The sequence below is a fragment of the Haliotis rubra genome, unplaced genomic scaffold (assembly GCF_003918875.1).
Source record: "Haliotis rubra isolate DU_JTF1 unplaced genomic scaffold, ASM391887v1 Scf205, whole genome shotgun sequence".
In the NCBI taxonomy this organism is placed as follows: domain Eukaryota; kingdom Metazoa; phylum Mollusca; class Gastropoda; order Lepetellida; family Haliotidae; genus Haliotis; species Haliotis rubra.
In genome coordinates, this window is record NW_025766059.1 from 1,263,930 (window position 1) to 1,290,516 (window position 26,587).

Here is a 26,587-nt window from a genome sequence, read left to right on the forward strand (position 1 = left end):
TGACCTGGAAGTGATTGGCAACGGCTTGTGCATTGTGGCAAGCTTCAAGTCTTCCTAGCGCCTGGTTCCTCTGAGCTGTCGTGAGACGGGGCATCCTGCTGACGTTGTAATGTGAATGTTTCAACCAGGTTTGGGGGTGCATTTTATAGGGCTGGTCCTTGCGAACAGCACGTGCAGCATGGGTTGCATGAAAAACATGACGAACACCGTACCATCTCCGAGATTAGGTTGCGTTTTTGAGACCAATTCCTGGGTTCCATTCTACATTTTGGAAGGAATGTCTTTGTTCAGGTAAAGTTGGAGATGTTGTCAAAAATATACAATCAAAACATTAAATGAGTTTACAGTTATCCGTTTCTGCGAAGGAAAATTCCAAACTGACGTTTCTTTTACTGCTTAGTATATATTAAGGTCTATGTATATTAACAATGCCCTGATTTATGTGGTATTCAAATACCCATACATATATATTTATTAACTACTAAGTAACTACCATACGTAGGTATCCTATACCAAGTTTTATTGTATCTTTTCAAGATATTACATTTGTAACACAAATAGGTTTTTCAATATAGCTGTTGTGGTGGCTAAAATACAGCTAAATACTCCACCACTAAGTTGACCAAATATCACGACCAGCACTGTTGGCAGTATGTACGATGGGCTGAAAAAAGCTGAATCAGTCAGACAATTATCACGATCTGTTTCAACATATCTCAAGCTGTTAAATCTACCTCGTATCGAATTAATAATTTGACAATATATATGCAATGTAGTCACCGAATTATTAACATTCCACATACTTTGGAATGAAAATAAAGATGATTAAAAAGGTGCCCCGATATTAGTTTTGACTGTTGACTCTGCAAGATACCACAAAAATCCGAAGACCTCAAGTAAGGAGTACAACGGGCAGATAATCCAACAATAAGTGAAGATATAATTATTTTTAAAAAACTGAAAGGCATATGAGATATTGAAATGACGTATTTATTCATAAAACTTTCCATACAAATGTCATATTATTAATGACGCGATCTAAGTCTGATATTTTAACAGTTTTAACTTTTGTATAACACTGAACGAAAATGTCATTGACAAGAGATTCATAGCAGAATGTACATGCAAGTTGTGACAATGATGTGCAATGACAATGACAATATTCGTCAAACCTCAGTCAACACTTATATGTTTGTCGACTTATTGGAAGTTGGGAAAACGACTGCTCACAATGCCAACATAGCCCACTATAGGATGTCTTCAAATGGAGAATCACAGTCTGCAGTTGCACGTCATGTCAACGCACGACAGAGGTACACAACACGTTTATGAGATCGGTACATTTCCCTCCAACACAGGATTTGCCAAGAAGTGGCAGAACAAGATTCACCTCCCTTGCTATATCCGAGTCTTCCATCTACATAATTGACATGTTACTGCCACAGCGACTCAATGACCTGTGTCTAATTTGAGAAAACATTTGAGCCAACAAACAGGAACCGTCTGCAGCAGTGGGAAGTAAACCAAGAACAAGAGACGTTTTATTGACGGAGCCATTTTCAACACAGAGGTCATCCGAAAGCAAATTACTATACTTCTTATCAAAAGTTTAGACTGACTAGTGTAAATATAGCCACTTACTTCAGGCAACTGTTCTAAACTAAATGTTCGATATTGTTTAAAGGTACTGTGTACACCTGAACTAATGTTTCGTAAAACAGGTTCGTCACGTTGAAAAGATTATTGTCATGAGTTCAATAAAACTAAAAATCAGTGAAAATTGGCGAATTCTTAACACAACATTACACCAAAACGCAGCTGTTCACATGCATGATATTTGCACATTCTTTTCAGCAATTAGATGCACGATCCTCGTGCAATTCATCTGCATAATATTTGCAGTTGGTTCTCCCAAGTTACTGGAGAAATTAAACTTAGGTGTAATCATATAGTGAGTGTTTTAAGTGAGTCTAAACTTTTGAAGTGATGTATATATCAACCAAATTCGTCAACATCACCTTCTTTTGATTATCAACAGACAGAGAGACAGGCCTGTTTCAATGAGACAACGTTACACCGCTGCATCCGTCAAAATTCAGACGTCAGTATCTTACTGTGTTGACGGTGACCTTCCCGCCAATCGTGTTCACCTTACATATGTTCTATTTGCCTCGGATCCACCATGATTGATGTTACTGAAAGTACATTACTCTATTCAATTATTGGTTTTAGAATTATGATATAATGTGTGTTGTATTTTTAACATTGTAAATGCGCTTGAATGTCTCAGGTCCAGAGTTGTATGCCAGAAGCTGCGGAAACTAGTATTACTAACCGTTATTGGAATGCGGTTGTCGGACAGACCACAGAAACGTGGCAGAGGGATGATTCCTTCTTCACGATAATTGCAGTGGTAGTAACAACTGAAGTTTATACTGTCTACATGAACACACTGCTCTAATACAGATAATTTCTCCTTTCCCTAAATGCAGATGTGAAATCCATGTCACCATGAATGTAATAACATAGAAGATCAATATCATTCTTGTAAAAAACATCTATGGCTGATAAGTTGTTGTCCTGAAAAATGTCTTGGTGTGAATGTTGATATGTTTATGGTGTATGGGACACTGGTGGCCAAGTGGACCTAGTTTCGTTTCCTGACTGACAGGTTTAGTTCATGAATGCCATAATAAATCACTATAACAGTTGTGGTCACCTCGCCAGGTGTGTCATAATACTGAAAATAGTATACTGAAATAGAATCTGCATGCAAATCCACATTTACTCACTCAACGTGTGGAACGTTTATATAAAAGGGTATATATCTAGTATACATCTTTTTTCCAAATTGTATGGTTTCTGTCATAAATTCGCAAAGAATATTATGGTACATGCAATGATGAGAATCATGTTTTCTGCTCATTTGCTTTCTGGTGTATCTACTCTATTGATTAACTTCGCATAACACTGGCTATCTTCCATACACATGAGTGACCTATGTCAAGAAACTGACATGTTGGAGCAGGTACTGTGAGTGAGTGAGTTAAGGTTATAGTCACAGCGACAGTATTTCACCCATATCGTGACGTTATGATAAATGCGCACATTTTAAAAAACACTGTCGACGAAGGACAATAAAACCAACTAGTATATCACAGCAATAAGAAATAAAACTGGCATATATCTCTAAAATAAGATTTCAAACCTGGAAATACAATATATAAAAAGGCTGGGGATCGTTAACAACTGAAGGTAGATCACCACTCTAGGGACCAAGAGCAAGTAGTGTATAAAAGAGTGAGTGAGTGAGTTATTATTTAACGTCACATCGGCAATATTGCAGCCATATCGTGACGAGAACATATTTGATTTTGAAGTGGAATATAGTGTATAAAAGAAAATTTAATTATATGGAATCTGTTGATCAGCTTGCTTTTATAATGTCCAACCCAGATATCTTAATATCGAGTGCCAAAACCTGCGTGTATGTTTTACAGGAGAGGAGATTCTTTTATATCACAATTAAGGTTGTGACGTTTTGTTAAATCTCATTGAGCGTGTTTTAACTATTGTATGCATCTTTATTCTTAAAATAGTCTCTCGTAAACCCATAAGGGACAGCTCATCAAATGGATATTTTATACGTGTGAATATCTATATATGTTTTACATGTATGAAGTAAGACTTTAATAAAACATCTGACTGTCTGTATAACTCGGGAGTACATAATGTCCATATGTCAACGGCCCGAGCATCAACACTACTCTACTTTGTCACTGGGATGCTTCAATGAGATTTTGCAATGGCTGGTGCAACCGGCAGGACACGACATGCTTACCTTAATGTCATCACTGATTTTCTGTGTTTAACTCATAAAAATTTTAAGGCTATTTTCTCCTTGATGCCAACCGGAATTTGTTATGGGGATAGTTAAAATTTTGCATTCTCTTGCACTTTTATATTCCTTATAAGAACTCGCAATTATAGATTACCCATAATTTTTAATTCTTCATCAGCCGTGCTCGTGGATTCAAGGTAAAAAACATCAGTAAAGTCTTACGATGTATCCGTGACAGACATACTAAACACGCACATGCCCACGCAATAAACACGCACATGCCCATGCACATGTATAATATGTAATTACTAATAAAATCACATGGTAATAATAATAATAATAATAATAATAATAATAATAATAAACATAAGACGGACTCACATGCATCATTTGAAATGACAAATTATGTTATTCTAGTGGAAACTCAAATTGTTGTTTTTAGAAGAGGTGGAACCTTAGCGAGAAATGAGAAATGTTTTAATAAAGGTGAACGTGTCTTAATAGTTGATTGATTCATATAGATATCTAGGTATTCCTGTTTTATCTTCTTGTAAGTTCAATAAATGTATATTAGATTTATCATCTCGGCGTAAAAGGGCACTTCCAGAAGTACTACATCACTTATATAAATAAAATAATGTTGACTATTCTGTATTTTTCGAAATTTTTGATACCAAATTCAACCAATCCTTTTGTATGGTGCTGAAGTATGGGGTATTAATAAATTATATAAGATTGAAAATGTACATTGAACTACATGTAAGAAGTTCTTAAATGTTGGTCCCCAAACACCAAATGTAATTGTTTATGGTGAATGTGGACGTTACCCAAAGTATATACCGGTAAATGCACAACGGCGTTTCGTAAAATACTGGCTTAAACTTGTACATATGCATCAACAAAACATTCCCCAAAAAGCTTATGATATGCTAATGTATTACGATAATTGTGGTTATGATAACTATGTTTCATCTGTGCGTAATTTATTGTGTTCATTTAAGAATGGAATGTCACTTTGTGTGTTTTTTTGACATCGTTCATTTTTCAGTGCAAACACACAAAGTGACATTCAATTCTTATAATTTCACACTTTGATGTTTACACATACGTTTTTTACCCACTTCTACATGATCATTGTTTACACTGATGTGTTTTAATACCTGTAAAATGTTGTAATGTCATTCTGTTCAAGACCGTTTTGTAGCGATGTTTGTATACTTGGCGATTTTTTTACACATGTATCACAACTCTTGAAGAAATAGTTCTCAAAGTATTCCTTAAAATATTACAACAAATTCGTCAATAGGTTTGAAACTGCTTTATTAAGCATAACATCAATAACATTATCAAACAGAAACAAATATGTTGTGCGGCGTGGCGAATAGGAAGCAGATCTCCTTGGTGTATTCTATATATTTGTGATTGTTTATTGTGAAATTTAATGAGCGGTTTTTAAACAGATCACGGGGCAGAACCCGCAAACCGCGAGAGATTAAACTCTTGTGATAAGGAACAATGCTCGGCAATTGGAAATCCGTTTGGTCGTGAAGAAGCGACATTGCCAAAATTGGGGTGACTTGAAACAGGATCGCTCGCTAAATTGTCATCACCAAATGCAGCAAGATCCTTGGGGATCCTTGAAACCGTAGCGGAAATTTGAAAATTAGGTCGCACTGGCTGGGACTTGTTGTCGGACGCGTTGTCAGTCAGATTTTTGCAAAACTGTGCTCAGTTGGTGCTTTTTGTTACATACAAAAACAAGTAAGTGATATGTATAAATTAAAAGGAGTGTGAATGCAAATGATTTATTTTGTTTACGTCAAGCTAGACAGCGAGTATCCTGGGGAAACCCGGAAGGTAGTTCCGGCAAAGGTTCACATGACCCAGATCGGCTCGAAAACGTTCACACACGTATGAACGACGTTTACACACGTATGAACGGTTTGAAGGGTTCAAGGGAAATGAACCTTAAAATTTAGATCACATGACCGCTCTCTCAACCAACCAACGTTTGGGAATCTGTGTAAACTTCAAAGTACGAAATTATATGGATTTGTTTTTTTGTTTTTTTTTCAAAGTGTTGGTAATGAATCCCAGTTTCTTCAATTGTTTAAACAAGTTGCAGTTGACATGTATATACTGTCATGGAATAGTACAATTGAAGAAAGTTCAAGCTATAAGCTGTACAGACAATTTAAAAGTCTTTTAGAGCCAGAAACATATTTCACTATGTTAACAAATAATAAACACAGAAATAATCTTACTAGGATCAGAGATTTTGCATGCTTGTTTTTACGATGTCCACTTTGATCAAAACAGGATTATAGATTTTGTTTATGTTTTTGAGTTTTCATTAACTTAATGGAGTTACTTCCTTCCTAACATTGTTTTTCCAACATAAACGATATAAAATAGAGTCATTGTCATTATCCATAATCTCTTCTCTTTGTGTTTGGATTAGTACATTTGGACTAGTCCATTAATTAACGAAGGTAACAGTGTAGTGAACCTCAGTGCAACCAACCATAACCTTTGTTGTTTTCACGCGTCTAACTTTTGGGACGTCTAACTTTTGGGAGGACACCGGTAGGGCACGACATGCTTACCTGGTTTTCGAACGCCTGGTGTCATCACTGACTTTCAGTGACCCATTCATATAATGTTCACACTTTGTTTCCCTTCACAGCAAATGGAATTTGTTTGACTTGGTATTCTTTAGCGGAGTATTCTAACGTTCTGTATATTTCACCTTGGCTGTAAGTATACGAGACTTGGAGTGAGTGAGTGAGTTAAAATTTAACGCCACCTCGGCAATATTTCAGCCATATAGTGACGAGAAAGTTTTTGCAGACACAATAAATATAAGTTGTTAAATAATCGGTCATCGAAGGACTGTAAATAACTAGAGTATCACAGAGGGTGTCTAAAACTAGCATGGAAATCTAAAACTATTTTATTTACGAAGACAATACAATATATAAACAGGCTTTAAGTCGCCAACAACTGAAAGTAGATCAACATACTAGGGACTATGGGGACTTACAGTTCTATTGCTACCTGCATGGACCCTATTGGATTTACACCATCCCTTCAGCCGCTGGTGATTGTTTAAATAAATTAGCTGAAGTGTGAAATAACCATAATACGACGTTTAAAAATCTGGTAAGTTTAAATTTAACTTTGAAAGTTTTGGGACTTACGTATTCTCTCAGGAGGACTACGACCACTTCGGGTTTCACTCCTTCATCAAAACGACAAAAGAGATTTCATGGGCAGAAATATAAAATGTTGAATACAGAACGAAACCTGTTGAAAACAAAATTTTAAAAAACCGGTTCATAATGCTGTGTGCCATCACAAGACGGATACAGCAATGGTATACTAGTAAGAATCAGTATTACCCACGTGGTCAACGTATCGGTAGTTGCATATTAATCTCGTACGTCACACGAGTGTCGTATCGCGTTGACCTGTGTCGTAACGACTTGACCTGAGATTCTGACGAGTTGATTGGATAACCGATGACCTCTCAATTAGATCACGTTGTGACGGAACTACTTGTTCATTCATAACAAACACGTGAATTCATTCATTCTACAACTTATATGCATTGTGGGAATGTAAAGACTGCGAACGTTGCCGTATCGCTGTTTAATTGTGAATCGAACTGAGACATTATATCCGTCGAAAAACATAAACGCAATGTTTCCACCAGTGATGTTAGCCGACTGAATCAACTGCAAACCAAGAAACGGGATGCCGAAGTTTGCTGTAGGAGGCAAGGCGATGACAACTGAATGCATCGAAGAAGGGAGCAGACGAGAATGGCGTATCACGTCAATACAGTGTGACGTCATGCAAAGGTGAACTACAGAACAAACTTCTTCCGCAACCTCTTTATGAAACCGGTTTCGGTTTGAAACCACAACAACAACAAAAATACGCTGTTTTGTCAATTTAATGCATGTAAGACGTGGGTAATAAATAAAATACCACACTCGGTCTCATTACATACGAATTATACGACGGTCAGATACCATAGGAAGGACACTCGTTTCGTATAATTCGTATGTAATGAGACCTTGTGTAGTATTCTCTATTTCTTTAATTATCCTTGAAATGGTGCAAATTCTTTTTGGTGGGGCGGGAAATATAAATTGAAGAGGGTAGAGAGACATAGATGGCGTGAACGTTATGTAGATTGGAACGATAATTCAGGAGACGAGAAACCCAAAATATATTAAACATGGCCTCACTCTTACCTTACTCTTACAGATTGGGGCGGGAGGTAGGAGGTGTATCCTAGTGGTTAATGCGTTCGCTCGTCACGCCGAAGAGCTGGGTTCGATTCCCCACATGGGTACAATGTGTGAAGCCCATTTCTGGTGTTCCCCGCCGTGATATTGCTGGAATACATTGCCAAAAGCGACGAAAAAACTCACTCATTATCATCTAGACTTTCAACTGTTGAAATGTAAACTCGCTTTGCGGAGTGGCCTGGGATGCGATACCTACCGATACGGTATCCCGAATTACTTGTCTTCTGAGAAAACGCCACAATATGGTCTAGTCAGAGCAGTGTGATACTGTGATACATACACCCACCCTGTCCCCCGCGCTATTTGACAAGGTAATGTCTACCTGTCGACTAATGAGATATGTATTGTGTGTCATCGACGTTAAATGAACACAGGTTAGAACGGTAAATGAGAAAATAATGTGCTGCAGAGAATACGATGATGTATAACAGTATTCAAACGTGTACTGATTAACACTCTTCCGAATAAACTCACTTTCAGAATAAAAGAGTCTCACAAGCCGGGTTTCCAGAATTCCAGACCAACACACTACCGGACCCATGTTGTCTGAATTATTGACTCGTAACTTCATTATAAAGTTATTTCAGCTGTATGTAGAAGTTTTCGGACTTACGAGGATATATTGCCTTTGTGAGTAAGGGAAAAGTTGTATTGTATTCAATTATTAGCTATATTAACGCCGTCGTCACACGGCGTGAGGGCCCAAACTGGAGCGTTATTGTTCTCTGACACTGGTTATTGCATTCCGACACTGATTATTGTACTCCGACAGCGTCGGAGTACAATAGTCTGCGTTGGAATAAATAAAAAGTGTCGGAATACAATACCCAGTGTTGGAGTACAATACTCAGTGCCCGAGTACAATAACACGTGTCGGAGTACAATAACACGTGTCGGAGTACAATATAAACTGTCAGAGTACAATAACCAGTTAAGGAGTACGATAACCAGTGTCGGAATACAATAACCAGCGTCAGAGAACAATAATCATTGTCTGAGTACAATAACAAGTATTAGAGTACAATAGCCAGTGTCGGAGTACAAAGATCAGTGTCGGAGTACAATAAACAGTGCCGGAAAACAATAATCAAAAAACAGATTACCAACCACTGTCGAAATACAATAACCAGTGTCGGAGTACAATAAGCAGTTTCGAAATACAGTAACCCGTGTTGTAGTATAGTAATCAGTATCGGAATACAATAACCAGTGTCAGAGTACAATGAGTAGTGTCGGAGTACAATATCCAGTGTCGCAGAACAATACTCAGTGTCAAAGTACAATAACCCGTGTCGTGGTACAATAACCAGGGTTGGAGTACGAGAATCGGCGTCAGAATACAATAACCAGTGGCGGAGTAGAATAAGCAGTGTCGGAGAACAATAACTAGTGTCAGAGTACAATAATCAGTGTCAGAGAATAAAACTAGTGTCTGAGTACAATAATAAGAGTCGGAGTACAATAATCAGTTTTGGAGTACAATAAACAGTGTCGGAATGCAACAATCAGTGTCCCATAACAATACTCAGTGTCTGAGTACAATAACAAGTGTCTGAGTACAATAACCAGTGTCGGAGTACATTAATCAGTGTTGGAGCACAATGATCAGTGTCGGAGTACAATAACCAGTGTGGGGGTACAATAATCAGTGTCGAAATATAATGAAGAGTGCCAAAATGGAATGCTCAGTGTTAGAACAAATGCATTGTGTTGGAGTATAAGTGCAGCTCTTTATTATTGTTGTTTCTCACGGCCCGACAACAACAAAAAAAACAACACCAAAACAACACATTAAAAAAAACCCCACCCCCAAAAAAACCCCGAAAAATCAAACAAGCAACAACAAAAAAAACAGCAAAGAAATTTTTTTATTCAAACACCGCCGATTAGAACATAAAACGTACCGTCTCGTCATATAAAATGTTTATCTTGCAATCAGACGCTGCCACAAGTCTAAAGAACGCGAGAAATTACAATAAGAATTATTTTTATTGTTTTTCCCGACCGACCGACCAATGTTCAGAATTTGGTGGCTACGCGAAACACATTAAAAAAAAATGATGCCCCAAAAACAGTGTCGGAATTGGGGGTAGTCCCCAAGGTTCGATTCCCTACATGACGCCGATGTGTGAAAACCATACTCACACCATCATTTTCAGCTGCATAAAGTTTTGAGACATATTGTGATTAGAACTACCCTTGGGAGAGATGAGAGTGTTTGACATAAATACACACACGACCTATAGTCGTGAGTCTTTTACACATATTCATGCGTTAATCCGCTCAGGAGTAGGTAAATAACCTTACGATATGACCGCCATTCCCTTCGGTTCAGATCTCGCATTGACGAGCTTCCATCTTTCAGCACCAACCATCCATCGACTTTGAAATGTGACTCGCCATTCTTGAGCTCGTAGAAAGAACCCATAAATGTCAAATGTGCCCATCAAACTCCTATAAATATAATAGTCAATAACTGACAGGGGCTGTGTCTTCTCGGTTACCATTTATAATTGGATTTTTTATAGGAAAAAGAATGTGTAAACATGTATGTATGCATGCATGCATGCATGTATGCATGCATATATGTATGTATGTATGTATGCGCACACACATATATAGAAACACACACACACACACACACACACACACACACACACACACACATATACATGTATATATATATTGAAAACATACATCCATATGTGTGTGTGTGCGTGCGTGAATGCATGTTTTCAACTGGTACCTGCTTCTTCAGACCGTTTAATGCAGTAACTGACACACTCTCAAGCAATATACCTATTATTACGTTTATCTGTCGTTTACGTATCCTATTTAAAACGTGTATTTAAAACTGCACAGCAGTGGTATACTCCGTCGAGAGGTATGTGAGTGAGTGAGTGAGTGAGTGAGTGAGCTTAAACAGTCTATGTAATGATATTAGAAGTATCAATCTCCACCACCAGGATACGTCAGACAAACAAGTATATCAGCATGCTTGACCACCATCCATTTAGTCTCCTCTCGAGACCTACATTTCTCGGGATCACTTCAACTCACTGCAATCCGGGTAAAGGTTACAACATTCACTCGTCACGCAGGTCAGATCATAATCTCATAGACAACCATATTTGTCCCAATAATAGAGCATTCTGTTGACACTATCTCCGAAAATGTATGTAATTTTGCTTCACCGTTCAAATGGCTTCGGAACAAAATATAATGATGTTTTGCACATTATCTGAGAATAAAATGTGTACATCATTTTGTACATTGCCTTGAAATAGTTATGCCGTACAAAATAGAGCATTGAATATGGAGTATAATAATAGCACTGTTGTCAATGTCGCGGGTACTGGTCTTGAGATATCCCAAGGACAATAATTGATGAGACGGGGAACGTCGCTTACGATATGAACCAGTTTACTGCCTGTGAAATACGAACATTACAACATGAGAAAGATGTTGTGTGCGCCCGACATGGTCGGATGGTGACATGAAAGTGTCGTATATATCTTATATCAATACATCGGCAATAAACAATAAAATTATAGATATAAGATTGGTATATAATAGTTATGCTATAATTGTATAATTGATAAAATATATATGACGTCACGCATAAGCTTTTCGTCCGGGATATTTACAATTGATGTGACGTCACGCATTAGCGATTAGTCAGAATTATATAAAATTGATGATTTGGTATACTGTAGATATAAGATCATAATGATTGATCATTCACAACACTGTCTTACATGCAATGCCAGTGCTTTAAGTTAGTAAGTGATCCACGCGAGAGAAAGTTTACATTAGGCGGTCGCAATTAATTATTAACTTAAGATATATGTCATTACTATGTTGATGATAATAATGTATATACTAGCAATGATATAGATGTAGAAAGAACATATGTAGAGAGGGTGCATACCTGTGAAATACGAACATTACAACATGAGAAAGATGTTGTGTGCGTCCGACATGGTCGGATGGTGACATGAAAGTGTCACACGTCACAAGCATGAAACGCACGAGATTTGGCGGGTAGCCGAATACGGGTGGCACGTACAACTCTCTACATATAACCAGTGGGGAAGCAGCCCTCTGGTGAAATAAAAGGGAAATAGAAGGCTGTCGGCGACATCAGCGATAAAAAAGTATTCACCTTGCAGCAGCAGTGGTCAAAGTTCCAAAATGGGTCAAGATTGGATGGCCAGGGATTAACACAACCGCTGGTTTTGAGGTAATGCGAGATGATCGAAGCATGCACTTACATTGTCGTAAACAGCTTCCAGAAACCCATACCATGTGGGATTAGTCCATGCTCTTCTGGAGGAGATACAGAAGGAGGTTCTGGAGGAGTCTCAATCTGAATACACTACACACTACTCCATCCTTCGGTAAAAGGGAAATTCAATGTGTCGAGGGCATATGTCCCTTTAAATACCGTCAGTTTCATTGTCAATATTTTCATTTGCAAAACATCCCGCTTCCTATGATACGCAATCTAAACAACTGACATGGCATGACAAGTTCACTGTACTTATTATCAGGCATGTACGTTGGCATTATGGATTCGAAAAAGGTCTCATACCACATCAATTTTATTTTCTATTTTTAAATGGAACCAAATATTCAACAATATTCGACATTCTTCAACAGACCCGGGAAGATCCGGGTTAGAATTGGTCTTCAGCAAGCATACTTGACAAAAGAGGCAACTAGCGGGATCGGGTGGTCAGGCTCGCTGCCTTGGTTGACACATGTCATCCTATCCAAATTGCGTAGATCGACGCTATTGCTGTTCTTTGAACACCAATTCTAACCAGTATCTTCACTGGTCTCGTTTCTCACGTCAGCTCTAAACAATCATCGTATCCAATTTCTTGCTATTCAAATATAGTTATATTTTAAAATGGGCAAATCTAGAAATATACATCAACACTTTCAGACCATAGCACAAATACTCAAACGTCTTCGATAACACAATACTGATAGGATGCAAGACATTTATTTGCAGACACAGCTACAGGCATTATCCTGCTTGCTTCTTGCTAGCTTTTTGTACCGTTAGATTTTGTACCGTTTGCATGGAGTAACGGCATCTTTGGCCCAAGTCAGGGCGTCTTCGTCGTCGATGCTCCTGTAGTGATTATAGCCCGAAGAGAGCCGCCTCACTGCAACCTGATCCACTTGCGATGTCACTGTCACTACAAATACGTCAGCCTGTGAGGTCAAAAGCCTGAATGTCTTGTGGATACTCGGCCCGCCAATGTTTTTTCCATCGGTGAAAATCAAGACAACGTTTTTTGCATCTGGACGATCACCATTGGAGGGTGCGAAGACATCAGATGCTGCCAGCTTAACACCATCACCTAGGACCGTGCGTCCACCAATGCCATGTTGTGCAGCCATAGCTGTTAACACGTCAGATCCGTTTGCGTATGTATTCAAGTGGAAGCCAATTTGAGCCTTTTTCGATACTGACATAAAGGCGACATTTGTACCTTGAGGACTTATGTCAAGGCCCCTGACAACATCCAAACTGAAATTTTTCATCTTCAAAAAATCCTGTTTTATTACTGAGGAAGATACGTCCTCTATGATGAGAACATCCAGAGGGTATGGTGTGCATTCTGAAATAAATCAAAACAAAATATTATTCATCATTTTGTACATTGCCTTGAAATAGTTATGCCGTACAAAATAGAGCATAGAATATGGAGTATAATAATAGCACTGTTGTCAATGTCGCGGGTACTGGTCTTGAGATGTCCCAAGGACAATAATTGATGAGACGGGGAACGTCGCTTACGATATGAACCAGTTTACTGCCTGTGAAATACGAACATTACAACATGAGAAAGATGTTGTGTGCGCCCGACATGGTCGGATGGTGACATGAAAGTGTCGTATATATCTTATATCAATACATCGGCAATAAACAATAAAATTATAGATATAAGATTGGTATATAATAGTTATGCTATAATTGTATAATTGATAAAATATATATGACGTCACGCATAAGCGTTTCGTCCGGGATATTTACAATTGATGTGACGTCACGCATTAGCGATCAGTCAGAATTATATAAAATTGATGATTTGGTATACTGTAGATATAAGATCATAATGATTGATCATTCACAACACTGTCTTACATGCAATGCCAGTGCTTTAAGTTAGTAAGTGATCCACGCGAGAGAAAGTTTACATTAGGCGGTCGCAATTAATTATTAACTTAAGATATATGTCATTACTATGTTGATGATAATAATATATATACTAGCAATGATATAGATGTAGAAAGAACATATGTAGAGAGGGTGCATACCTGTGAAATACGAACATTACAACATGAGAAAGATGTTGTGTGCGTCCGACATGGTCGGATGGTGACATGAAAGTGTCACACGTCACAGGCATGAAACGCACGAGATTTGGCGGGTAGCCGAATACGGGTGGCACGTACAACTCTCTACATATAACCAGTGGAGAAGCAGCCCTCTGGTGAAATAAAAGGGAAATAGAAGGCTGTCGGCGACATCAGCGATAAAAAAGTATTCACCTTGCAGCAGCAGTGGTCAAAGTTCCACAATGGGTCAAGACTGGATGGCCAGGGATTAACACAGCCCCTGGTTTTGAGGTAATGCGAGATGATCGAAGCATGCACTTACATTGTCGTAAACAGCTTCCAGAAACCCATACCATGTGGGATTAGTCCATGCTGCTCAGAAGGAGGTTCTGGAGGAGATACAGAAGGAGATTCTGGAGGAGACTCAATCTGAATACACTACACATTACTCCATCCTTCGGTATAAGGGAAATTCAATGTTCCGGGGGCATATGTCCCTTTAAATACCGTCAGTTTCATTGTCAATATATTCATTTGCAAAACATCCCGCTTCCTATGATACGCATTCTAAACAACTGACATGGCATGGCATGACAAGTTCACTGTACTTATTATAAGGCATGTACGTTGGCATTATGGATTCGAAAAAGGTCTCATACCACATCAGTTTTATTTTCTATTTCTAAATGGAACCAAATATTCAATAATATTCGACATTCTTCAACATACCCGGGAAGATCCGGGTTAGAGTTGGTTTTCTGCAAGCATACTTGACAAAAGAGGCAGTTAACAGGATCGGGTGGTCAGACTCGCTGCCTTGGTTGACACATGTCATCCTATCCCAATTGCGTAGATCGATGCTCTTGCTGTTTTTGAACACCAATTCTAACCAGTATCTTCACGGGTCTCGTTTCTCACGTCAGCTCTAAACAATCATCGTATCCAATTCCTTGCTATTCAAATATAGTTATATTTTAAAATGGGCAAATCTGGAAATAGACATCAACACTTTCAGACCATAGCACAAATAGTCACACGTTCGATAACAAAATACTGATAGGATGCAAGACATTTATTTGCAGACACAGCTACAGGCATTATCCTGCTTGCTTTTTGTACCGTTAGATTTTGTACCGTTTGCATGGAGTGACGGCATCTTTGGCCCAAGTCAGGGCGTCTTCGTCGTCGATGCTTCTGTAGTGATTATAGCCCGAAGAGAGCCGCGCCACTGCATCCTGATCCACTTGCGATGTCACTGTCACTACAAATACGTCAGCCTGTGAGGTCAAAAGCCTGAATGTCTTGTGGATACTCGGCCCGCCATTGTTTCTTCCATCGGTGAAAATCAAGACAACGTTTTTTGCATCTGGACGATCACCATTGGAGGGTGCGAAGACATCAGATGCTGCCAGCTTAACACCATCACCTAGGACCGTGCGTCCACCAATGCCATGTTGTGCAGCCATAGCTGTTAACACGTCAGATCCGTTTGCGTATGTATTCAAGTGGAAGCCAATTTGAGCCTTTTTCGATACTGACATAAAGGCGACATTTGTACCTTGAGGACTTATGTCAAGGCCCCTGACAACCTCCAAACTGAAATTTTTCATCTTCAAAAAATCCTGTTTTATTACTGAGGAAGATACGTCCTCTATGATGAGAACATCCAGAGGGTATGGTGTGCATTCTGAAATAAATCAAAACAAAATATTATTCATTATTTTGATAATGTGTCAAATACTCGAGCTCAGAAAAACAGCATTTTACACGAAGCATTCGTTTGACTTGACTTGAGATGAAAGTTAACTCACGGTGTCCGTGTTCCGACTGGAACGTTCGTGAATTGTGTCCTAACCTGTCTCTTGAGTATATTGATACAGAAAAATACTTCGACTCAAATGTGGATATATTGCTGTATAATGATTCTTCCCGAGAGAAAAAAAAATAGATTTGTGCTTCGGAGTTTTAACAAGGAGTGAATCCAGAGTGATATTGTCTGGCATAAAATAAGTAACACCATTACCAACAGACAGAAGCCCTAGGCTCACTTATTTTTGAATAAGTGTTAGAACGTGTACAGTGATTACAACTAAATTGCTTTGTGATATTAGTTTCTACAAAAATATTTCCTATAGCCCGATTCCTTTACATGGAAACACCAACATCTATAACCATTGACATGACCTTTCCAGATGTTCAATTAATGATAATGTTCAAATAATATATTTTACTATATATCTTATAACAGCTGTCAAGTGACAGTGACCCCGTGGCATTTACCTCAAGTTTTTAGTTTAGTATGTATAGTTTAATTGACAGTGAAATTATATTTGATGTACGATTTCTTTTCTGAACAGGAGCTGAATGTGGTGCTCCGAGGGAAACCATTCGCTTGTCAATTAGAGGGATCAAATGACACAAGAGTTCAAGAACATATCTAAACTATTACAAAGAATTGAACTTGTAAGATCATGATAGCATAACAGCACGTTGGTCTTGTAAAGAAACTGAGAGATATATTTGCCATCCATGGCACTGTCTTCATACAAGTTTGTCGAATGTCTATTCAAGAACATACCAAAGCAGTAAGTCAGTTCACCATCGATGTGGAAAAGTCCATAAAGCGTTATGTTTCTTCTCTCACAGGTCACTGTTTCCACGATGAATGGTAAATGACATATCCAAGGAATGAAGAATGTCGCGCAGATAAGCATGAGGTGTCCCTCTGTCGCTGCAAGCAAAAGCAATCTATCTTGAGCCATGTTACACTTTATCAAATAAAATGAAGTTTTCCTCTTTCAATAGAAATATGATAACATTAATCTCAAAGTTGATAGTATTCGGCAATTGCTCGATGGTCTGTTAAATTACTAGTATGCCTTTTGTGTTATATTCTTCTGATTCCGTATAACCAGCTTCAGACACTATTGTAATCGTAATGTACACATATTCAAACGTGAGAACAAAAGTATGAGGATAATCAAATGGAGAATGCCGATGTTTTTGTATATCATTGCGTTTTGCATTAATATAAATGTACATTTGCTTCAATACTGAAATCAATGTGTGAATAGGGTTGTTCAACATATTGTTACATTTAATATATTACCACTTGAACAAGTGTTTAGGTTGTCTGACATTCCACTGTGATATATGCCAGTGGTGATAATAACATTCAGTGCTTAAACAGTTCTTACAGTCAAGAGATCCTAGATTGAAAATCTTTAATAACCTGCTAACAGTACCATGATTGTATTGAATACATATAATAGCATCAAGCAGTATCTCGTTGATCTGTTTGTAGTTCGAAATCAGCAATATTTGTCTACACGTTATATTTGGGATCACACTTTTGTGGTAAAGTCAAAGTTTAGTACTTTTTGGATTGAGTTCCATCCAGTTCGAAAGCCCAAAAGTATTAGAATTTGTACTTTATCTAGGAAGTGTTATAACCACTATAGCACATGTTGCATTTGATCACTTTCTGAAATTCTTGGTGTATTCGTACAATATTTTGGCAAAAATACCGCAGTGTATAGTATGAATGTGTCATTGGTAAACCTTAATCTCATTTCACTCTTTCAAGGAATACTTGTAGTCCAAGAATAATAATTATAAGTAATCATTCTTTTCTCTTTGTTTGTTTTATACTTGCAATACTTTATAGACCATTGTTATTTTAGAGAAACGGATAAGTACTTAGAAGGATATAGTCAAAATCCGATGTCTTCAGCTACTGTGAAAACTACACATTCATGATTGTATATTCCATCAGGTATTTGGAACACACTGGAAAAACGTTTGAAAATGGACAACAGTATTGGGAGTGTTAAGAATGGTGGGGCAGTGACCACTCCAACATAAGTCATTCCAGCCATTCAAATTCATTATACAAGGTTGAATCGGTGAGTTGAATAGAGGGCAGAATATGTTCCAGCAGCTGGATGTAGATAAGTGTCTGATTCAGCGTTAAATTAACACAGGTTATTATCTGCATATTGTCCCATTTTTGGGACGGTATTTTGGCGGAAAATTGAGTATGGAAAAAATGCAAACCAATTTCATTTTATTTTTCGATTTGAATAACGAAATATTTAAACACATTCTAATGAATTTACATAGTTAAAATTGGGACCAAGAAAAAAAAATCATCTGACCCCAAACTTCCCGGAATTGGCAGGGGAGCTGCCTTGCCACTGGAAGTCGCCATACTTAAAGGGACGTGTCGTTGCCAGTAATGTGAATTGCTCAACCACTAAACTCTTTACTCAGCTTCATTTACTGCTAAACTGCTAGTCTCTAACTATAATAGAGAGAAATGCTTTTTTGAAGCACCCGTCCAAAAAGGGGACAATATGCATAAATAGGTTAAGAGGCCCCACAAAGTTGAAAACAGACCTTTTGTATATAAAGCAATGTCTGATCCACATGTATATCGGGGATCAGTAGCAGCCATCGTCCATCCTTGGGGTGCTTCATACCAGCCCGGAGCAATTGTATCGTTATAAGGAGTATATCTGTTACTTGGAGACCTGAGATCCATGTCGGGCAACACGTTGAACTTGTCGCAAGGATCTTCAAGCAAAATGTATTCATCATAAACAATTCATCAATAAAGCCACCATATTATGGTAAAGAACATTATGTTGTCACGTTATAGAAATAAATAGAATAAAATTTTATTGATAAATTTTAATCACAAAACGTGATCAAATATGAAGGCTATAGGTACATATGTTGTCCTATTTAAGTCGTACTTTTATATTTACATTACTTTGGAAATAAAATATACATCCTTAAAATCAACTAGCTGAACAAACGATACATATGAATCGTGGGTTATACAAATGCGTAAATGTTCAATAACAACGTAATTTTTAATACTCCAGCCACTGTAGTGGCCTGTAAATTACAGATTTTGGAAGACCTGAAGAAAAGAGAAGTGCAAAGACACCTCTGTAATCTGTGACACATCCATCCAAGTTGAACAGAATGGCTGTCCAATCCAGTTTACGACACGCCATGGAATACTGGGATTCACACGGGGTTCACCAGTGGGAGTCCCACAGGGACACAGTTTCATATGAATCACAGACAGTGATAGTGTGATCAATAGAATGATACGTTAAACATGTTGACTGAATTTATACCATAACACGATTATGTCAACAATCCTACAGAGCTTTAATATATTACCATGTAATAATCCTTTTTCGACCCTTGAAGATTCGAGGAGAATGAGCAACCGATATTGTTAATAACATCATCATCGAAATGCATGTTATTTTGTAATCATGAGTTAAAACTTATCGAAGAATTCTTACCTCCTTGACATGACGGACCTGAAAACCCTGTTGGACATTGACATCGAGAGCCGTAACGTTCGGAAATACATGTGCCTCCATTTTGACATGGGTTGAAAAAACAGAAATTCGGTTCTGAAAGAACAAACATTACAGCATTTGATCTATATGATAGTAAACATAACATGTCTGATGGTCCTGTGAATAGGGCTCAAGTCACAAATCAGTTGAAATTAAGCAACGTTGGGCGCAACGTTGAGTCCTTTGATGGGCGGCCGTGTTTGACTGCTAGACTCCTGAAAGTTTCAAGAATTTCACTCCTGTCCCACAGCGAAGCACATGTGATACATGTGGTCTTACCTAAGGCAAGTGAGTTTGTTCTGTTTACCTAGCAGAAAATGTGTACCTGGTGGGATAAGTCATGTGACTATAACCTTCTTGCGCCTAACAGGCAGCTTGGGTTATCCTCTAAGAATGTGTTAATGCGCTTTGAGCATGCCTTCTTGGCATGGAGTCAGCCAGCGCAATATATATCCCATTGCTATTATTATTATGTTTTACAGATTAGAAAATATACTCGGCGTCATTGATGAAGGATCAAGTTATTGGTAACAGTATTTCTTAAAAGTTGTCAAATCATCGTTTTTGTTTGAAATACATGTGTACATGTATATACAACTGAATGTTTTACAAACTTTCTTAACAGTATGGAAAACACATCAGACCGTTAAAATGTTATTATTACGTTCTATAACGTCCGATACATTCTGTTACAAATGGCACATTTTTTATTCAAATTGTCAATACGGAAATCCACCTGCCACTTAATGTCAATGATTGGCACGTCGCTCTGTTGTTCACAATAGGCCTTTTGCAATTTGGTCAAACTCAGCGACAGGTTGCTGTCCGCTTTAATGTGAGTCAGAATGCTATTGGTAGACTGTGGCAGATGTTTCAAGCCAATGGGTCCGTGGAATATGCAGGTCGATCAGGTCGCCCCAGAGTCACAACAGTCCGAGATGATAGGCACATGATTAACACTGCGTTACGTAACATTCCTTAACGCAGCAGATCTCCAGACAGAATGTTAACAATGTATGGTTATCCAGGAGCACCGTTCATCGACGTTTAAGGGAAGCCGGACTCCGTTGTAGGCGACCTGCAGTTCGTCCACCACTAACACCACGTCACAGGCAGGCGCGTTTCAGATGGAGTAGACATCATGGCGGCTGGAATCAATGTCAATGGTCTCGTGTGCTTCCGCAAGCTTTCTTTATGAACTTCATAAGGAGCATGACAACAAGGTGCATCTGTATCTTGGACACGCGAGGAGGATAAGATATTGAATTACCGAGAGCTTCATGTTTGTCATATTCATTTTGGGGGGACTGATGCTGGTGCTGTTTGAAGTTTTTGTCTGTAAGTCACGATGTCTCACGTTTGTCAACACATTAAACATTATGAATACACTCTTAGTTTTATTATTTCTAAGAAACTTTTCTTTACATGTGCTATATAGGATTTGACCCATCATGGATGACGCCTAGTATATGCAGCAGAGAGGGTTCGGGTGTTCCTGGCACAGTCAGGCTGGTAAGGCTCAACACCCAGTCGAACCCACCAAGAACCTTCCGGAGAATATGTGGATTCTCAAACACTGCAGCCTTCTGCATTACCAAGAGTGTCAAAAGGGCTGTGCTCCCGTGGGAGAATCCGGGAACTATCCTGATATGCGCCAAGAGATCAGGAGCTACCAAACCAAGGGCACCGAGAACAACTGGGAGTCTGACGACAGTGTACTTGGGATGCAAACGAAATATTTCAAGGCGAGATTCGCATATTAAGCATGCTTTTCCTGAATCTTGCCAATCACATTGCTGTAAAAAAGGACAGAAATTTCAATGATACACTGACTGACTGAGTTTGGTTTTACGTCGCTTTTATCAATATTCCAGCAACATCACGGCGGGAGACACCAGAAATGGGCTTCACTCATTGTACCCATGTAGGGATTCGAACCCGGGTCTTCGGCGTGACGAGCCAACGCTTTAACCGCTAGACTACCCCACCGCCCTTCAATGATACAGATAAATTCATTGGCTTAATCAAAAAAGGACAAGATCAGGTTTGCTGGCAGGAATTCTTCTGAGGCTGCACATGGGCGTATTCCAAAGAAGTTTAAAAGCATCATTTTCCATGACGCCCTGGACATCATGTTGTTTAAGATATGTTGTTTATGCCAAGGAAGGGCATCCAGTGACAAGATGTTGGACAGTCTCTCTGTACATTCATTACATAATCGACATTTCATGTCAATATTTTCTTTAAGGATCACATTTAGGCGATTGCGAGTGAAAAGTGACTGGTCCTGGGCAGCAAAAGGAAAGCCCTCTGTTGCACTTTTAAGACAAGCCGAATTCATCCAGACAAAGGAGTCGGTTGGTTTGCTATTCTGTTCCACACACTGCATGTACATATGATGCAATGGCCTCTCAGAAAGCTTCTCCACAAATGACCGACTCTGGGTAGACTTGGTGAAGGACTTCACCTGGCTTACTCCCACCGCTGTCCAGCATTACATCGCCATCAACAAAGTCAACCTCAAATTTCCGATTCTCTCCAACAATCTTGACACGCTTCAATGGAACTGGAAATTTCTTGACATGCATCACCAGAGGATCATCCGATAAATAAATATGTGCAAAAGTACACAATGAATTTCCATCATGAAGAGCCTCCACATTAATATCAAACCCCGACCTCCAGAATTGATTGTCACATATAAACGATACAGAGAGGAACGAGGGTAGTGGGCCCTGTTATCAGACATGATCCTTCTGGTCAGGCGTTTATCTTGTTTTGTCTAATCAACTACTCCAAAGGAATAGGAAAGGAAATGGCACAGCAAAAGTATTGGTAGCTTTGAGCTCCAGATTTTCTTTAAGCGAGTTTTATACTCAGCCCGAAGTTTGTCTTGAATCTGGACATCCTGGAGCTTGTCTCGAACTTGCATTCCAAGATAGGTGTGGACCTAATCTTCCACAAAATGCTCAATAACTCTTCCCCCTGTAACTTGACCGATCCATCATTAATGACCTTGCCACGTTTCAAATGAAGGGTATTACATTTGTCGAGTCCAAATGTCATGCCAATATCATTACAAAAGTACTCGGCAAGGAGAACCTGCTCTTTCAAATTGGCAAGGAGCTCGATGTCATCCATGTAAAGGAGATGAGTACGCGGTGTTGGGGATCTGTGCTGAGGAGGCCCAGGATGGTAACCCTCCTCTTTATTGAGCAGAAAACACAAAGGATTTAAAGACAAACAAAAAAGCAAAGGACTGAAGGAGTTCCCTGTACTATTCCCCTTCTGATTGGAATAGATTCCGAAGTCTGCACCTGCCCTTGCAAGTACATCTCAAGTTGAGTCTTCCAGCAGCTCATTAAATCAAGTACGCTCAGGGAGGTCAATACAATGAAGAGACTTCAGAATCCATTCATGAGGGACAGGGTTATAAACATTTTCTGTTGTCAGTTCAGCACATGGAGAGGTTAAGGTGATCCTTGCAACCCCAACATCCTTTTCGCCCCACTTCTGCTCTCTATAAATTGCATCATTGGCAGATAAGTAGGATGATCAACACCTGTGAATATTCTATATTGTGTGTTCAAACATATCATAGGGCGGAAGTTTTTGGGATCAGTCAAGTCTCCTTTCTTGGGAAGGAGTATTGTGCGACCTTTGCAGAACAATGAAGGAACATCGCCTGTGTCCACGCGAGAATTGAAGCAGTGAAGTAATATTGCGTTTGGGCACAGGGGAACAGTTTCCAATAGCGGTTTCGAATGCCTTGGGCCCTGGAGCTTTATTAGATTTTTCAGGCAATCTGGTGAGATGTAACAGACAAACTACCTAGTTATTTTCTCATGCATTGCATGGTCGTAATCATGGACCCATGGTGCCTCAAGGTTACAGTCGCTGGGTACAGACCACAACTGTTTCCAAAACCTTTCATTGGCGTCCATGGGGGCCGTTATCATGTTCTCCATCATCCTTTTTGAGTTGCCTGTAAAATACCTCTCATTGTTTCTAAAGTGTTATTTTGTTTGATAAATTTCTTCTTTTCCCATTGTGTCTGTTATTCAGTCCAAACCTTTAATTTCGCCTTAAGGGAATCGACAAGTTGGAGAAGCACCTTTTCTTTCGTTGTCTTTTAATTTCTCCAAACTGACTTTCGTCTTTTAGACATTGGGTTCTCTGAAGATCTTACTTTAAGGCACAGCTCTATCGAGGAAATTTTTCTTTTAGTGTCATTACGTTTTACTAGAAACTGGTTTTACTTTGGTCTTTTTGTTATTATCATTGGGTGAGAAGTTCCTCGAGCGGCAGAATAGACACAGAACTTAACTTCATATAACAAACAGTCCACAGAAAGTTTGAGAGAAATAGCTTCATTATGTAAATCAATTTCATTTTAGGGACACGTTTAGTTGTTAAATTGGCCTCCGTTTTCCCAAAGGTAAATCACATGTTTCCTAAACGAGATTTTCGGAAAAATCTGCAGCTGAGGAAGAAGAGTTTGTGGCCAATTGGCTCTAAGCCAGAATAGTTTACATCAGAGAGATGGGTTGAGCCGGACGTCCATTCGAAGTTTTGAGTCTGCCACCACTGGAACATTCTGCTCATGGGAATGTTCCTGACGGGCACCAGTTGTTGGTTCAACTTGCTCACGGCGCATGTGAGTCTTAAGTCGCCGGAGGTGGTCTCGGAGATTTTGCTCCGTCAGGTAAGCGTACAGTGGCAAACAATATATTGAGTAAACAACAGCAATATTGAAACAATATGCGATAATAGAATAAACAAATGATACCAAGTAGTAAATTGCACACGGGAAACAATGTTATGTTCCGTAATATCCATAATCGTATTCATTTAATAAAACTTATCCAAACATTGCGGTTTCATTGCACTTTTGACATGAAGTAATTTTAATATATCGCTATTGTCTAAAAGTATATTCATTTACTTCACATAATAGGATTAATCCAAACATACTTACGAAAACAGAAGACACTATCTTCAATATGAGTTTTCATAAGGTAGCTTTCTACACCGTTGCAGATACGGGTTTGTATCTCCATTTCATGGGCACATGTGCTGTTCTCATTCTCGACGCATACAACTGATATGCTGTTTCTTAGTTCTACAACAGAATATTTACAAGAGAAATCCCATGATGATGTTTGGTTTGTTTGTTTGTCATTATTACTTGTTTGTTTGTTTAACGGCGCACTTAGCAATATTACAGCTAAACAGCAACGGTGTGTAAATAATCGAGTCTGGACCAGACAATACAGTCATCAACATCATGAGCATCGATCTTGTTAAGCAAGGGAGCCAGCTTGACCACCCGACCCCGTTAGTCGCCTCTTACGACAAGCATAGGTTGCTGAAGACCAATTCTACCTGGATCTTACCTGGTGGATATTGTTTGGTAAGCATGAGAAGACGTTACTGACATGAAGGTCGTTATACCTAGAACCATTATACCAAGAACCCTTCATAATTTCGTCGTGTAGTATAATATATTATTCTTGTGTCTTGATAAACAATTAACCACTGTCCTGATTTGCTGTCAGATATATTCTTGCGTGCGGTTACTCGTTTTGAAAATTGGTGTTTTGGGTGCCATAAAGGGACATGAATGACAACAATAATTCCAGCGACAAAATCCTTTCCACATCTCTGCTGAAAGTGTAGCATGTTGTGAATATGTGTTTATGAATCAAATAGTGATGACACCAGGTGTTCATATAAAGATGACCGTACCCAACCCTATCCTTGGCACGTGTCATGAACACAAGCAAGAGCTAGTCAATGGTCCACCTTGAAAAAGAATACGGTAACGTATGGAACAACAAGGAATTTACATCGGATACGTTTTTGGTATTGATGGAAACTTGGAGGTGTTGGAATATTGCTCGACATGAAGAGACAGTTGAGTATTGGAACGTTGATGTCATCCCTCGTGGCATACATGACAGGCTTTGTCATTCTGCATCTTCATGCACAGATCAAAGCACGGATCCCCAGCCCTGCAACAAACCAAGACACCTAAATACATCAGTGTATGATGTGGTTACCTTTCCTCCAGATTGGGTATCGCCCACCACACTTATCAAGTCCAGGAGCATATTCCAGCAGATGTCCACCATCAGATGCATAATAGTAAGAATTACGATATATGTCTTCAATGCCAGATCCCTGACCAAACATGGGCCATCGATATTCAAGCCTGTTTATAGTTTTTCGAGCGCCACAGTACGCTGAAAAAACGTGGATGTAAAATCTGAATAGTTATAGTATATCAGCTGTAACATGACATAGCAAAGAGCTAATGTCCTTCAAAGCTAATTCGTGATTTGAATTGTGTGAGTGAGTGAGTTAAGATTCAAGGCACATCGGCAATATTTCAGCCATATCGTGACTAAAACAACTTCTAAATACATGATAAGTTGAATTATAAAAACCTGTCAACAAAGGACAGTAAAAAACACTAGAAGATCACAGATATTAATATAAAACCAGTTTGTAAATCTAAAACGTACTTACTACTAATACAATACAACATAAAAGCAGCTGAAAGTAGATCACCATATTAGAGACCATGGGGACTTACAGTGCTTTTGCTACCTGCATGGATCCTAGCTGGATTTGCACCATCCCTTCAGTCGCTGGCGATTGTAATTCAGTTTAGCCAAATATTA

At 38.8% G+C, this 26,587-nt stretch overlaps 1 long non-coding RNA gene across 1 annotated transcript; it reads left to right on the forward strand.

The window, feature by feature from the left end:
- The first annotated feature begins 297 nt into the window (after positions 1–297).
- LOC124276037 lies at positions 298–26,378 on the forward strand. The gene is made up of 3 exons (XR_006898394.1): positions 298–411; positions 17,790–17,798; positions 26,368–26,378. It is a non-coding gene; the product is annotated as an uncharacterized LOC124276037 (long non-coding RNA).
- Positions 26,379–26,587: the final 209 nt, after the last annotated feature.